We start from the raw sequence: 6230 nt of genomic DNA, 5'->3' as shown, positions 1-6230 counted from the left end.
ATATAACATTAAATGATGGTCTTGAAAGAAGCTATGTGCTCACTCCCCTCAGACATCATATGTGGTGTCTGACAACCTCCTTCCACAGCAGATAATGGAAATTCTAGAAAAGACGGGGGGCTTAATGTTCTCTGCTTATTGCAGGGGTAAGGAAGAGGGCATCTATATGTACAAGCCCTCAAATTAGAATGAATCATGCCTGGTTCAACTTATCAAATACAGTTTTCAATTAAGTAGATATTGTTCATTTGCCTAAATATGTCCTTACAGCACACAGACAGACTTTACTGTCATGGCTTTACCTCCCCACAACTGATAAAATAGGAAAAAGAATGTTCTCTTTGAAAAGGTCTGGGGGACATGAAAAAGGTTATTATAACTCTCCTGAGCCTGTTTTTAGGAAATCGTGATAAGCATGAACTATTAGGAGAAAGGAAAAGCAAGCCTGAAAGAAATTTTGAGAAGGCAGTAACTAATTACTTCTGAGGACGTTTATAACCAGCTGCTGTTAAAACACAGTGTAAACTGTAGGTGGCACCATTTGTATAGAATTTTGAAGAGCACTGCTGAAAAAAGATGTCTCTAATTTCGAGTTTTCTGATAGCTTGCCGTGATCGTATAGTGGTTAGTACTCTGCGTTGTGGCCGCAGCAACCTCGGTTCAAATCCGAGTCACGGCAGGGAAAGGTGCATCTTTTGAAGAGGTATAATTAAAGTCTGCAGACCAAAAATAACTGATTAGTTATTAGACTAAAATGAGAAACCAATTAGAAGCTCTGCAACTTTTACAAGAACGTTTGATACCTGTGTATGTACCACAAGTATTACTTCAGTTATCCTCTTGTTAAGTGGTTCGGTGGGGTTTTTTTTTAACTTAAATATTTTTGGATATTTTGATAAATGCACTGCTATAGTGAGCATATAGTTTTAAGTCATTACAGCTACTTAGAGATCAGGACGGTTCAGTGAAGTCTGTTTGGGTGTGATCTTTCTTAGTTTTCACACTAATAAAGCAAACAGCCTGAATTGCTTGGAAACACAACAGTGGTAGATGTGGAAATCCTGCATACAAAGGCATGAATTGCTGTTAGCAGAAGCTCTTAGCTGGTGACAGACAAGAGGAACAACCACTTGCCAGTGATTCCCTTTGATTTGGTGGTAGGAATGGTATGTAATTTCACTGTCCTGCCTCACTGAGTAACATGAGCTCACATTCTCAGAATAAAGACTTCATAAAAATGACCATGTGGATTTTATAAATTAGTAATGGCAACTAATGGCAGTTTGTTTAATAAATGATAAACTAACCACAAAATTACATAGTTGATAACAACTGAATTAATAAAAGATCGTTATCATGGAGTTTATCACATTATTTGGATGCCACTGGATAGAGTTTCTGATAGCTGTCTTCAGTTTACTAAGGAGCTAACTCAAGAGCAAGCACTATTTTACTCTTACTGTTACATCTGCCAGGACATCAGTCCTCTGCATAATAGACCTCCACCAGGCTCAGACGGACTCAGCCTTCAAGAGACAGGCCCAGCACTTGCAGAGTGTGAATGACAGGTACCTTTCTCTCTGCAAAGAAACAAGAACTTTCCTTATCCTCCTACCCAGTGAGGAAGTGACACAGAACTTTCTGTGTACCACTGTCAGGAAAAATCAAAGCCCTGTACACCTGCACACCTGGGAGGGGATCTCACCTCTGGAGGCTGCAGGGTTAGGTGCCCCAGTTTTGGTGTAGAAGGGTAGCAATCACTGGCATCTTATCACCTCCCTCAGGTTCACAAGAGCTTTTTCTTTTCTTTAAAGTATCTTTGAGTATTTGTCTGATTAGTGTCAGATTTCCTGACTAAATATCACTCAGCCTTTTAAGAGCATATCAGAGCAATTAGCTTTTGACTTCTTGGTCTAATTGATGAGACAGATGTGACTGACTTCCCAAAAGAAAGTAATTTAGGAACATGACTGGTGTAAAAGAGACCAGCATGATCTCTCATACTCTGTGTCTACTGTAGTCTGTCAGAATGTCATCTGCTGTGTTAGATTTTATAAACCTCAGCAATACCAAATTAACTCACCACAGATGCATATATTCTTTGAAGCATCCTAGTGAATGATTTCCTAGAAAAGAAATATAAAAATTGCAGTTCCAGAAATGCTAAGAAGGATCCAGGCTTACATAAATGTATTTCTAAAGCTCTGACTTTTTTTTTTTCCCCTAAGAACAATTTGAAGGTGAGGGAGAGGAGTTTGTTTCAGCAATCTCTGTCTTTAAGTAGAAAGCTGATCTGATGGCAAATGAAAAATAGTATGTTAAAAACTAGACAGGAAAAGGGAGTGCATGTCTTTCTCTGCAGCATTTCTGTGTCCTTTTGTGCCTGCCATTGTTCTGGTGCATGACCCATTCTGTGCTGAAAGTAAAACTGTTAAGACATAGAGGCACTTATGTACATATCTCCTGTATGCCTAATTCACATCTTGGCACTGCAACTAATAGGATGTGTCCATCAGCAGTGGTTTTGAGAGATTTATTTCTTGTTATTGTATGTTAACAGTAACTGTCGATTAGGGTTGAAACTGCTGGATGTTTTAAGCTATGGAGAAAGACAGCTAGTTGTTAACAAGGCAACACTGAACTGGAAGACTTGAAAAACTTTTGAACAAAACCTTTCAAAGTATTAATAGAATCTAATGTAGATTTCTGTTCCAACTCCTTCGTTTTTCAGGAGTGCAGCAGAGCTGGTTGTATCCTGTCTGATGTTCATATCAGGTGTTGAACAGGATAGAAAGCAGTGGCTGTTTTGAATCTGCAGTCATCAGATCGAATTAATTCTGGTTTTCATTCTCTTTACAGGAGTGCAGCTCATATTAAAACTTTTATAGGTCCCCTCTGAAATCCTTTCAAAGGGCTCTGGTCAAGAAAGCTCTTTGAAAGGAGATCTGCGGTAAAGAGGCTCCTGAAAGCTTAAATAGCTCATTGTGCTTCAGCAAAGAATGCCAGGAATTCATTTCACAGGTGGGATGATTTTACCTCTGGAAATTCAGCTCTGAGTTTACAGGCTATTATTGCAGGATGGGTAGTAACTGGGGAAAATTTGGCAGACAGGGAGATTCCTGAGCCTGATGTGTAAACATCACCACATAAACAATGCCTGATGCTGCACTTCTGTAGCTCATAATTCTCATAATCTGTCTTTGGTGTTTCTTAAAAGAAAGCATGTTCCTCTCTAAATAAGACTGTGGTTTCTTATTTGTAAAGCTCCAGCAGCACTCACAGCACTGGAGAGAGCTGCACTAGAGCACATGTGAAGACTGTGATCAATTTTTGAAGCTTTGACTTATACAACTTTGGGTTAAGCTTTGACTGAGATTTGAATCCTACAGCTTTGTGTACTACACTTAAAACTACTGACTAGGGCCTGGTTTCATTTCTCCATCAAGAGTTCAGCACAAACCCAAAACTACCAAAATGTCCAAAACTAGCTAAGTAATGTTTTATATTGCTTAAAATATATGTATTTTATATATGTGTGCATATATAAAACATATATCTAGAGAGACATGTTTTTATATATCTTGAATTCTAAATTCCCACTTTTTCATTCTAAAAACTGGACAGATATATCCTCTTGATCTAGAATTTCACAGAAGTAAAATGAGCTGTTTGTGTTATATTCAAGCACATCTGATAAATACCTCTTTCACAAAGTTTTATGAAAGTCGTACATAACGTTTTACAACTTTTTCCTCCAGTTTTTTATAAAGAATTGTTGTATATGTTTTCTCTGCACCAAAACCAACCCAGAATGGTTTTGTGATACTCCTTTTAAAGGAATATCTTCTTTGCTAAGAGAGCAAAAAAAATCACTTATAACTAAGTCTGTAATGTTAACATAATCATGTCTCTGTACTGCTAAAGTAGAACCTATGTGCTTCTCGCACCTGAGAGTTGTGCATGGAGGCAACAACATAGTCACTGGACTATTTCATAATAGTGTAATGTCATTCTTAGAGATTCCTGCATGCCCAGTTTAGATTTTGTGCTTCCAGACTCCTGGAATAATTTTTTGTTTTGTTCTGTTTTAGTTGGGTGGTTTTGTTTTTTTGGTTGCTTGGTTGCTTGTTTTTTTTTTTTTTTTTGTTTTGGCTGTTTTGGCGTGTTGTTTTTGTTGTTTTTGTTGTTTGTTTGTTTTTTTGCTTTGAGGGGGGTGGGGAGTGTTTTGTTTTGTTTGGTGGTTTGGTTGCTTTTTGGGTTTTTGTGGGTTTTTTTTGTGTGGTTCTCTGATATGAGCATCAAACCTCTTATACTACTCTCTGGAATTGTATCACTAAGTTGTTTTGCAGTGGCAGCTCTACCTAAACTCTTTAGGAAAATCTGGCATAGTAGGAGGTGTTTATTGCAGGACCTGCACTGTTGCTGTTATGCACCATGAAGCCAAAGGTGAGGAGGTGCTCTGAGCTTTACATTGACACAGAGAAGAAAACTTCTTTATGATATAACCATGAAGGCATTTATATTAAAACCACATGGAGTAAATTAGTGTTTTACTATTACACTTAAGAGAGAGAAATGTCTGAATCATTTAGCTAAAGCAACAGTAAGAAAAGTAGCATATCAGGGTAAATTCTCTTCAGAAGCATATTTTAAATCTTTTTGCATAAGTTTTAACTTGACTGAAATTTAATTGCAAAAGAACTCTACAAAGTTAACAATATGTCTTCCAGGAAAAAGAAATAATGATGTCTTCCAGAAAAGAAAAAAAAAAGTAAATTCTAGAAAGAGATTTAAGGTTGATCCACCAGCTATTGAACTGCTTTGTTTCACCCTATTGTCCTTCCTATTTCTTGTTTGCTGAGAGATGAGTTCAATGGAATTAAATATTCCCTGCTGGTCCTCATCATTATGCAAGTCCTGCTTTAAAAGCGATCCCTTTTCATCTTAATAGCTTCAAGATAGTCTTGCTTTCTTACTGAGCTCTGGACAGACACCTGGAGAAAGTTTGCCAAGATCCGGGAAGCCTGTGTCTGGATGCCTGAATAGTGTTTGACCTCAGAAGGACATACACTGTCTTCAGTAAGGAAAACTTTCGACATTCTGGCCTCAGCTGTTAGAAGGACATGCCATTTATCATAAATGAATATTTGTTGCCTTCTCCCTTTTCATCCTCTAGTTTTTCTTTTCACTTGCAATCAAGCTATGTGCTTAAGTATGAAGAAATAATTTAGTCAAAATAAGTAGTTACTTCAGTCAGCAAGATGTATAGCTATCTAATGATGGCATTAGAATTGGTTATATGATCTCAAGTTCATTAATACATTTTGATTATCTTCTGTTAAAAGCAAATTAGAACTGCATTGCTGCATGGTTCAATCAGTATAATAAAATGCCTATTTCTAGGCGCTTGAGAGTGATTTTGAAACTCCTTGTGCCTTTCAGCTTTACTGCCCATACTGAAAAACCACTTGTCCCTACCAACCCCACCCCAACAAACACCACCCACCAGGCAGCATAGGCAGGATGAGTGAATACTGTTTAGATAAATAGAGAGTCATGTCAGACCCTCTTGGCAGAATCCTCATGGCAGCATCATCTTCTCCCCACAAAATGACACTGAATTTCCAGCAGCATCTTAGTTCTCTTTAATCAAATTTCAGAACTAGACACAATGTCTCCCATTTGCTGCTATTGATTACCAGCCTCATAAGAACATCATTCTAGGAAAAAAAGTACTAAAAAGCCTCACAATAAAGAAATTGATTGCACATAATTTCATGCCTCCTTTGCTGCTCTTTCCTGAAAAATTATTTTGGAATTTTCTTTTGTGGTGAGTCATCCCTGAAGACGAATCATAGAGAGAAATCAGTCTTCACTGGGAGAGAGAAAGGAGGTACGTTAAAAACCTCACAGAGTGAAGTCAGTGAAGATGCTGTCCCAGAAAACCTTAGTACAACAACAGCTGCGTGAACTGCTTGAAATGGCACAAAAAGAGACAAAAACCCTACAGTGCAAAGAGTGTCAACCACCCTATCATGTGTCAGGGAGCATGATCCTTCTTTCGTGCAGCTACTGCTTCCTCTCATCTTGTTTTGTTCTGTGCTTCAGACACTGTGTCCTGTTCAGTAATTGCTGAAGAGTGAGGGCTTGGTTGGACGTCACATTCCCCATGGTGTGTCTGCAGCACCAAGCCTCTGAAAGTGAGGACTAAAACAGTTCCCTCCTCCCTC

General features: G+C 38.2%; 1 non-coding gene across 1 annotated transcript; it reads left to right on the top strand.

Annotated features, from left to right (window-relative positions):
* Positions 1 to 607: 607 nt before the first annotated feature.
* On the top strand, positions 608 to 679 carry TRNAH-GUG (transfer RNA histidin (anticodon GUG)). Its single transcript has one exon. It is a non-coding gene; the product is annotated as a tRNA-His (tRNA).
* The last annotated feature ends 5551 nt before the right edge of the window (positions 680 to 6230 follow it).

This window comes from Neopsephotus bourkii, unplaced genomic scaffold (assembly GCF_033783945.1).
Source record: "Neopsephotus bourkii isolate Nb327-2 ecotype Australia unplaced genomic scaffold, CSIRO-AGI_Nbou_v1 NB_704, whole genome shotgun sequence".
Lineage (NCBI taxonomy): Eukaryota > Metazoa > Chordata > Aves > Psittaciformes > Psittacidae > Neopsephotus > Neopsephotus bourkii.
This window is presented reverse-complemented; position numbering and strand designations above follow the sequence as displayed.